The 11,119-nt window shown below is 33.1% G+C and overlaps 1 long non-coding RNA gene across 1 annotated transcript; it reads left to right on the top strand.

Annotated features, from left to right (window-relative positions):
* The first annotated feature begins 3,374 nt into the window (after positions 1-3,374).
* Positions 3,375-9,740, top strand: LOC309803936. The gene is made up of 3 exons (XR_014294027.1): positions 3,375-3,562; positions 5,080-5,168; positions 8,762-9,740. It is a non-coding gene; the product is annotated as an uncharacterized lncRNA (long non-coding RNA).
* The last annotated feature ends 1,379 nt before the right edge of the window (positions 9,741-11,119 follow it).

Genomic DNA, 11,119 nt, shown 5'->3' with positions numbered 1-11,119 from the left:
CCGTTGCGGAGCACAGGCTCCGGATGCGCAGGCTCAGCGGCCATGGCGCACGGACCCAACCGCTCCGCGGCATGTGGGATCTTCCCAAACCGGGGCACGAACCCGTGTCCCCTGCATCGGCAGGCGGACTCTCAACCACTGTGCCACCAGGGGAGCCCGTGTGTGTCTTTAATTAATGTATTTTCATTCATTCAAAAAGGAGAAGAATACCAAATTTACTTTAAAGGTGGCATTGTGATATGTTAAAGTTCCATTCTTAGACTTTTGCTGCTGTTGCTGTTCCTTTAGTATTCACCAAAGAGTACCGTCCTGTCATTTATCCAAGTTAGAAATCTAGGAGCAATCCTAGGATTCTCATTATAGGGTCCACTACCTTCATGCTCCCCCCTCAATAAGTAACAAATTCTTGGCTCTCCTATATAGGAAAGCTCTCTCCAATGTACGCCTGTTCTGTCACTCTCCGGGTCCAGCATCTCTGCCTCAGCCTCCCACGGAAGTCACTTCTAGTTCATTCTGTGCAGGGCCATTTTTAAACCTTCCTCAGTCCTAGGCAATTGCCCTTTTAGAAGCTTTACCCTAAATGTTACCAAATGCATTAAAATGTGCCCAAGTCACATATCCAGTATAATTTACAGATAACTATATGAAAGCTGAGTAACATTGCTGTTGTAGTAATATTAGTTAAAAATATTAATTACACAGGTTTTGATCTCAATTTTGCAGATTTGTTTTCATATTCTGGAGCCATTTTTTTCAGGTTCCAAACAATTTTCTAAGTCCTTCTCAAACTCCTAGTCCCTAGTGAGTGTGCTTTTACTGTCACAGGGTTGAACAGCCCAGACAGCAAGATGTCTGAAGATGAAGACCATCACAGGGATGAGTAAATCAGATACGTGGAAGTTGGAATGCAAAGTGTTTGTAGAAAAAAATATACAAATCAAGGAAGAAATTGCAGTGTCAATTAATATGATGTATATCAGATGATAGTATTAAAAAGCCAGGTGAAAAGAAAATAACTTAATAATGTACATATTTGTCTGATTGTTTACTAGTGATATACTGCTCAGTGTAAGGTGAGAACCTCAGATATTATCTTCTGGAAAAAAACCCCTTTAAGCCCTAATAGTTTCAGTTTATAAATTTCCTCTCTAATAAATGAGGAATAAAATAATTTACAATAAATTAATTATTTCCTCTTCTGAAGGTACCAATACCACAAATTCAGTCAGAAGATGGATCAAGTTTTTCATACATTTCTCTCATTTCACATTTTTTAAATAAATGAGACTATATTTTGTCTAATGACTACCAGAACAACTATCTGGAAACTGTGACTTCATTATATGTGAGAGAGTATTTTAGGAGATATAGATGTATATTTAGATGGAGATATAAATACATAGCATATATACACAATATTTAATCAGACACAGGAAATGTAGGATAGCTCCAGAGTGGTACACCCTATGTTCTGAGCTGCTCCGAAATGCAGTTCCTTTTTTTTTTTTAACATCTTTATTGGAGTATACTTGCTTTACAATGGTGTGTTAGTTTCTGCTTTATAACAAAGTGAATCAGTTATACATATACACATGTTCCCATATCACTTCCCTCTTGTGTCTCCCTCCCTCCCACCCTCCCTATCCCACCCCTCTAGGTGGTCACAAAGCACCCAGCTGATCTCCCTGTGCTATGTGGCTGCTTCCCACTAGCTATCTGTTCTAATGGGAGTTCTCTGGGCACAAAGGGCACTATTTTCTGTAATGAGACTAGAAGAAAGGATTTGCTAATAATTCCTTCTATAGCAACTAAAAATCTTGGAATCCCACCTTTCAGCATTTTGAAAATCTTAAAGGGGATGTTGTCAGTAACAAAAAAATTGAAGACTGATTATGTATTTAAATTAATGATTCTTTAAATTCATCTGCCCTTTCATCTTTTAAATTGATTCATGCTTCTCAGAAAACAAAATATGCTATTCCGTATATCATTTTTCCACTGCGTAGGGCAACTATATCTAAAAACAAAAATACTATCATTTTACTTTCCTTTACTCTATTCCTCCACAACTTGTGTTGTACTTTCATATTTTCTTTTCATTCTGCTAGTGAGATATATATACATATATGTATGTATACATATATGTATATATACACATAATATTTAGATTTTAGATATTTGCATTATGCAGGGCAATCCATAAAATGGATAGATGCTTCATTTTAATACCATTGAATACAATTTTCATAATTTTATACTTTAATTATTTTTGGAAGCACAAACCAGAAAGGGTAAAGCAAACTTGAAATGGAAAAAGATGACCAAGCTGGCATTTTGCATTTCAGACTTTATATTTGGACTACTCAGTGGGACAGATTATAATACCAAAATTTTGCTTTTGCACGGAGGTCAATCTTTGCTTCTGCATTGCCTCATCTCTTTTAATCCCATTCAGTTGATTTTTCATCTCAGAAACTATATTTTTCATCTCTAGGAACTCAATTTGGGTTATTTTTATATCCTCTATATGTCTATTTAAGATGTTGATGCTTTCCTTTAAACTTTTTGAACCCATGAAAATTAGTTATAATAACTGTTTGAATGTCTTTGTTTACTGATTGTACCATTTTTCAGTCTGTTTTCATTAATTAATTTTTCTCCTTGTTATGGGTTATATTTTCCTTCGTCTTTGCATCCCTAGTAATTCTAGATTGCATGTCAGATACTGTGAATTTTACTTTACTGGTTGCAGAGCGTATTTGTATTTTTTAAAAATATTTGTAACTTTGCTCAAAGAGGTAGTTAAGAAATAGTTTGATCATTTTGAGTCTTCCTTGTAAGCCTTATTAGGCTGCAAGTGAAACAATTTAGTCTAGGGCTAATTTGGTCCCACTACTAAGCCTATACCCATTGAATACTCTGTGTATTGAATACTCTAGTTGATGCTGCATGTATTAAATTATATCAAAACATATTTGTATAATCTTAAAGCAATAAATGCAACACATAAAAATATAAAAAATTTTAAAAATTAACTCTTATTAAATAAAACAAAAATGTTTTCTTCTAGTAATTATAGTATTTTAACATATTTAAATACTGCATCCCTATGAAATTCATTTTGTTAATAAATATGAAAAGAGAATCCACCTTTATTTTTCACAGGTGACCAGGGACTTGTTCAAACACCAACATTTAACTGTATTACACAAAACATTATGCCACTGGTTTTTATGGGTTATCATTATAATTAAAGCTTTATACAACCGTTGTCTTGTGCTGTTTGTTGTTCAATGTCTAAAAGTATTGTTTAATATATATATATATTTTTTACTTTTAGCAGTTTAAGCCAGGAGAGTAAATCCAGTTCCTATTACTCCATCCTGTCCAGAAGCACAGGTCTTAAGTGAAATTTAATACCAAAGAAACAGTTCCAAATTTTACAACGGATCTATCACTGGTTGTTAGCATATCTTCCCACACCCAAGACACCAAGATACCTTCTACTCACTGTTAAAGCTTTATGATGAGCAAAACTTCCACCACTGTGCTTCCTTAGCATGTGAGTATATTTTTAATTTACTGGTTATATATATTCTCTAATTATCCATTATTTTGTCCTTCTTTTTGATTAGATATTGATATCCACATTTTTTTTCTAATAGCTCACAGAAATTTCTCTCATTAACAACACCAATAGAAATAACAATAAAAATCGCCTTGGGGGACCAAATTTATATCACATTATCAAGTTTTTATTTTGCTCCCATAAAACTTCTGCAAAATACAACCACTGTCTATCATCAGTATCATTAGAACAAAACCAAGTCATTCTAATCTCAAAAGCACAATATTTTATTTAACTTAATAAATTTCACATTATAAAAATTTTCTCATAGCATCATCCTTAATTCCTCAGTTTTCACTAATATTGGGGGATTTTTCTTTCAGTTATATGAGACTAAGGATGATTTTATTCATCTCTACAACCTGGTATATATATGTACAATGTTTGTCAAAAGTGGATATTCAAAAAAATTCTTGACTAAATTACGGTAATTCATGTGATCAGTTCTGCAGTTCTTAAAACTTTAAATTACTTGTTAATTCTAAGAGAAAGTCAGATACTTTTTAGAAGGATTTCCAAACCATGCTAAAGTGTCAGCCTTCATTTCCTTGTGTGAGGGAAACAGGAGAGAAATAGATGGTTTTAAATTTCTCCAAGCTTCTGTGTCCTTTATACATCCACAATTTTAATCCTTATCATTTTCAAGATTTGCTAAATTATTTGAGGTGATCCATTCTCTTATTAAAGTTACATATTTTATGTCACATACTGAGCATATTAACAAATAACTTACTGATAAATGACAATGCCCATAACATCAGGTTAATCTGATTTCCATGAAATGAGCTATAACTTCAAGAATATTAATTCATCTAATAAGGGTGATGATTTACATAATGTTGCCTAAAATATTTCTCTTGATTATTTAAGAGAGTTTTCCTAGGGGAAAATAGCTGGGAAGTGTATAGAAGAAAAAAAATACCACCATGATTAATTTAATTCCAGTCTAAAGGACTCCATATATAATGTATTTGAGAAAACCAAGTCACTATTATAGATTCCGATAAATGGTTGTATATATGAGATATTTTTAATGTAACCCAAATTATAAGAAATAGTTTTTTGGTATAGAAGCAACCACTCTTTTACCTAAAGGAAAATATAAAATCTGAGTTCATTGAAAATTTGCCTCATTGCCCTCTGTTAGTTTGTGCCTGCCCCATCCTTAGGGGCCCAGTTAAGGACTATTCTATCATCCATACATCAGAAGAGAATGTCTGTGTTCTATGTTGATAGTCAGTCTAAACAAATATTTATACAGTTGAGATCAGAGATATAAAATGTCAGTTCCAAATCCACCCGTGATGGCACATATACCAGACAGATGACAAAGGTTATAAAGGCCTGTGAAATACTTGAATCATATTTTGCAACCCTTGAAAGAATTCAAGTTGGAGATTAGCAGAAACCAGGCTCAGTTCTGTCCATAATCCCCTTTGTCTGTCTTCTAGCCAACAATATGAAAACCTGAAGCCAAGCTGACAAATAGAGTGTGAAGGGCCTTCTACTGCATTTAAGAAAAAACTGAGACTTGCTATAGGTAGAAATTATATTTTCTATTACTATTATTGTTGATGTTGTTGTTATTCATAGAAATAATGGAAAAAAAACCCTAAATAACATTATTCTGCTGGATTCTTTACTATATGCAACACAATAAATTAACTCGCTTCATATTACACTGGGCATATAACATGAAAACATGTGCAGAGAACAGAAATCAGTATCTGTACAGACAAATGCCCCTGTGATAGAGAAATCTATTATTTTAAGTCCAGACAATTAGATCTATTAAGGTGTAAGAGTGTTTCAGTACAGTCTTGCTAAAAGTAAACCTTAAAAGTAAATCGAAAAAAAAAAAGGAAAACTGATGCCAGTTAGATACAAAATATAAGATTATGCTATGTATATGGGACAGGATAGAACTCTGAATGCACTCACATGTAGGGAAAGCAATATTAGTGACAAATCAACTAATGTCCTTATTGAGCATAGACGTTCCAAGAAGGGTGAAGAGTACTGTATATTAGATGTAAGACTCATAATATTCAAGTTAGTTGTAAAAGAAACAAGGTAAATGCTTTCAGTCAATAGGATAGGCTGAACTGATATTGAGAATCCTTTCTTCCAACCTGAACACACAGTTTGTTATACTTGTGTTTTCTTTTATATGTTGCTTTTACATGTAGCAGCACATAAAAAGAAAATGAACAAGCTTATAAAAAATGGGGGGATCCCCAGTCTCAGGATTTAAGGAGAAAAAACAAATTCAACATTAGAATAGTGAGGAGGAGTTGAAACCAAGAAATTCAAGGGGGCCCTGGAAATAATAAGCCTTGTTTTTGAGGGCTGGCTTTAAATATCTGTTGTCTTATCAGAAAACAGGTAGATGCTGTTGTCTTATCAGAAAACAGGTAGATGCTGGAAAACAATAGAATAATATCTTCAAAGTACTGAGCACATATAGCTGTCCAAATTAAAATTCTACACTTCATTTTCAAAAAACTACTCAAGAACAAGAAGTAAAGAAATTTTCATTCCTAGACAAAGAGGAATTACCACCCACAAACTGTAACAACAACAACAACAAAATGACTAAAGCAGTAGCAGCAGCTGTTGGAATTGTCTGAAGGCATTAAAAAATATTCTGATGACTGAAGCCAATACTTGGAGATTTTTTTTTTTAACCAAAGTGATCTAGGCGGTGTTTCAATAATGGGAGCTTTAAAAAGTTCTCACATAATTCTCATGTGTTTTAGGCAAGATTGGAGACCATTGTACAAAGAATGTTCTTCAGTAAGAAAGAAAATAAGCATAAAAAGAAGTAGGAAGGTGCACTGAACAGTGACCAGCAAAGAAATTTGTAATGTTGGAATGAATCTGAATAACGGTTGAGTGCAAAAAATAATAGCCAATGGGGGTGTGTACAAAGTAAAACTAAAACACTAGATAATATACTGAAATACTGGAGATCAGATTTAAAATTTGAGGGGTCCATGAACCGCTTAGGAGGAAGATGAGATAATTAGTTTTAGACTTTTTCAAGTTAGACATATATGTCAAATTTTTCAGAAAACACTAAAAATGAAGACTTCATATATGATTCATAAAAAGGTAGACCATAAAAAGAGAATGAAAAATGTGTTTAAATGAAGTTAGTACCGGGAGGGATAAAACATGGAAAAATAAAGGAGAAATAGATCAATAATCACAATACATTTGATCACAGAGACAATAAAAATAAATTTTAAAATTCCAGTTTATGCTGCTTACAAAAGACATATATAAACTATTTTTAAGATGCAATGCAATACTTCACTCGAAGTAATTAATTATATACATGATAAATGATTTTTAAGATTACATATTTGGCATGATGACATGTATATAAATTTTTAAAACTCAAAGCAATCATGTGTTTTTCATGGATTCATTTGCATATAGTAAAAAGTTCAAGCATGGATTCAAAGTATTTATATTCAATTCATGATACCAGTTATCTAAGAAGAGGAAAAATGGGACTGACATGAGAATAGAGAGGAGAGAAAAGAAATGTGTGTGTATCTGTGTGTTTGTGTGTGTGTGTGTGAACACATGTACAACAAATATGTGCTTCTTTCACAGCATGATTCACTGTATTCCATCACAATATTAATAAGATTTCATACAATATGGGCATCTCTGCAGAAATTAAAATTGTCACATGCTTATGTGTATTGGGCAATGAGCTCACCTTACTATTTCCATCCATTCTTCAATTAAAATCTAGAAATGTGAATGGGCTGTTAGAATTTAGTTAGTGAGCCAATTATCTTTACAGAACATGCTAGTTATGCACAGCTTTTCCTTGGCTTAACTATGTTTTCAAATAGCAGGCATTCATTTTACGTCTTTAATTGATGGCTATCACACACAATTAGTTTGAAATTTCTTATCAATATGCTTGAAATATATTTGGTTGAATCATTGGAGTAATCTTTTTTGAACTTACCCAAAAGTATGTGTTTAGCCTTCCTAAACACAGTGGCACATTTCCAAATACAAAGTAGTTGCATTAGAATTATTCCTAATACGAAGTCATTCAATATTTGTGGCAACAAATTTTCTCTTGAAAACTTAGCTTCCAGATGGAAGAAAAATAAGGGTAGAAATGTATTTAAAGGCAAATTTGAAGATGAGAAATCAAAATTCACATTCCATAGTGAAAGAAAAAGGGTTAGTAATTACAGAGAGAAAGGCAAATACAATGCAAAAATTATTGGAACATATTTTGCTCAATTACAAACAAACTTACGTGGTAAGTTGTAGCTTCCATTATTGCACCAATTTCTAGCATATTTTAATATTTTCATTTTGAAAGGAAAATTTTAAAAAGTCATCTCTTGTTTTTTTAGAAAGTATCTAGATTGGTTGAAGTGAAATAACTTTCAGAAAATGTGTTAAAATGGGGCTACAAAAGACTTAGGAGGACATAAGCTTGGTTCTTATTATTGACAGTTTGCAAATCAGCCATGGGGATACACATTATTTCCAATTTAAAATGAATGATGATTCTATATACATATATATGCATCTTATCATATTGATTATAAACCAAGTAAAATCTCATGAAATCTAAGTATGTTTGAAAAACTTAAACCTATTTTTATGTTTTTCCAAACACTAGAAAATGAAAGCAATTTCTGTTGTTTGTCATTTTCTTTTGGACTCTCTTGGCTTCCTGAAAATGATTATGTCAAGATATTGGAGAAATATTCATAGGAAGCAACAGAGGCCATGAGAATAGAGACCTACACTGCTTCCTCATTAGAAAAAATAAAACAAAAATTCCTGTCTATCCATTTCAACTTACACTCAGGGATGCTTATAATATAGAATTTGAAAGTTGAATACATACTAGTTGTCAAGTAGTCAGCCCTGTTGATTATTCATGCATTCCCTCCTAAGTATGTTGTTCTTAGAATTCAGAGGGGTCCTTTAATCACACCCCCCATCTTGACTACTCACATCTCCAGATTTTCCTACTTCACGGCATATTGGTGTTTAACTTATTAAACAAATATTTGTTGAACAATTACTATGCATGCTAAGCAAAGGGGATCAAAGATGAATGAATAGTCATTTGTCTTTAAGGAGACACAGTCTACTGGAGAGAGGCAGAACTGTGAGCAGATGACTGCATAAAGAGGCAAAGTCAAGTCTTATTTATTCAGAGGAAGAAGTCCCCGTGATCAAGCAACAAGTAAAATCATTTCAGTGTGCAAGACATGGATTTGTGATTGAAAATGCACAAGCATATTTATTATCCATCATAGATGATCACCTATTATAATCAGTGAGATTTCTTAATGGCACAGCATCTAGAGGAGGACGTCATGCATGAACCTGTCATATTCAGAAAGTAAGGAAGTGGCACAGTGGGAACAATTCAGGAAAGTAAGTAAACATGACAGTAGATTTAAAATCTACTTTAACTGTTCTTACTATTATTAATCTATTTGGGCAAGTAGTAGTTTTCATTGATGTTAGCATTTTTTCATCCACGACTTGAAATCAGACATTAAATATTAATATTATAAAAATGTTACAAATCGAATTCATTCACAAATTTATAAAAATAGATCAGCACCAGAGACCTATTTATTGGAAACAAAGTAGGTAGAACAATGAAACTCATTTATAGTTCCTCCTCAACCAAAGTGGACAGAAGTTTTATATGTAGAGGTCAATCCTGGGCCAGAGGCTATTTAATATTTTCATCAAGTCTAGGATGATAGAAAAGCATGTGGATTTAGTCATTTACAGTTATCTTTAGTTGATAAGACTGATTAATACTTTGTCAAGATCAAAATTCAACATGACCGTAATATGACCTTGACAAATTGGAGAAGTGGTTTAAAACAATGCAATTTAATAAGTCTAAGGGTCAGATATGGGCTTTAAAGGGATTGGGAAGGAAATGGAAATTATAATAATGTAGGTGATACCATGCCAGTGAGAATGCATTTGTGTGTGTAATATAATATGTAACAAATAATATTGAGTATGATTTGAGTCAAGAATATAGCAATAGCTTTTATTTTTTTTTCTCTCTCACCATGGCATAGTGCTTACTCACTCACAAATATTTCTAATACATGTCATCAAAATTTCATCATTAAATCCTGTATCCCTGCTGATAAAATTAAAAGTAATTCTAAGATATATAAATGAAGAGAAGGGTATAAAGGTACAAATAAGTGGGTGAATATTAATGAAATTACTTTGTATTGTGCTTTACAAATACGATTTATGCATTTATCTTGTTACTAACACATTCATTCATTCATTCATTCAGCAATCATTACATATTTATAGAACTTCTACTATGTCCCAGGCACTGCATTAGGTGCTGGTAATACAAGGTGTGGAAAAGCAAGCATTGTCCATATTTCTTAGAGCCTGCAGTCTAAAGAATAATTACTAATTGTAGTAAATATAGACAGGGTACTATGAGCCATGGGACAGGGAGCCTTTCTCACCTGGAAGGATGAGGAAAGGCATCCCTTGTGAAATGTCTTCTTAACTGAAGTATGACGTAGGTAGCCTAAGGGGACAAGGGAGTAAAGGAGTAAGTATTTCTTGCAAAGGGGAAAGCAAGTGTTAAGAATTTGAGCTTCACAAAAGGAATGCTTCACGTTGATATTACAGTCTCAACAAATACAATTAAATTTCTGGTTGTTAATACATTGCATAAAAGTGGAGGAGTGGATTTCTGCCAAAATTAGGGCATATAGTTAGGATTAGAAATGTGCTCTGTGTTATCAGTGACTTTAACATTGCAGTGAGACTGGGAGAAAAAAACGTACAAAGAGGCTATCCTCTGGACCCAATGGCACTGATGTACATCAAGGCTTTTGCTGAAGTAGAAAACCTGCTATTGATATTGAGATGCTCTTGAATGAAACAATGACTTCAAATAAGAGTTCCAAACTGAAACTCAGAAAGACCACCAATCTGACATGACTTAAATTTGAACTGCTTCTCAGATAGGCAATTTATACTTTGGGGTAAATGGAAACTGGGCTTGGTTTCACTAATGATATCAAGGACATTTTGCTATTAAATTTGGTTTAATATTTTCATTTTACAAATCCCTAACTTCAAAAACTCTCTAAGGGAAAGTAAGGGGAAAAGGATAGGACTAACTTGTTTAGTTACATTACCTTGAATTTTACATTTAAATTGAGCTGCGCTATCTCCACCAATGCTTGACTAGAAGCCTGCACAGTGAGTAGTTGTAATGGAGGAGATTGACTCATTTTAATGGCCACATCTGATGGATCTCAAAGAAATTCAGGTAAAACAACTCTCTGCATAGTTCATAGTCATCTATTTATACTTACAGAAAAATGCCAAAGCCTAGAAAACTTTAAATGGTGGATAATCAGCAACATTCACAGTTTTCCTTGAGGTTTTCAGGATTGTACAAACACATTTAGGCTTTGAAAG

Source organism: Mesoplodon mirus (genome assembly GCF_964341445.2).
Source record: "Mesoplodon mirus genome assembly, chromosome: 1".
In the NCBI taxonomy this organism is placed as follows: Eukaryota; Metazoa; Chordata; class Mammalia; order Artiodactyla; family Ziphiidae; genus Mesoplodon; species Mesoplodon mirus.
Note: the sequence above shows the minus strand (reverse complement) of the source record. Positions and strands in the feature narration are given on the sequence as shown.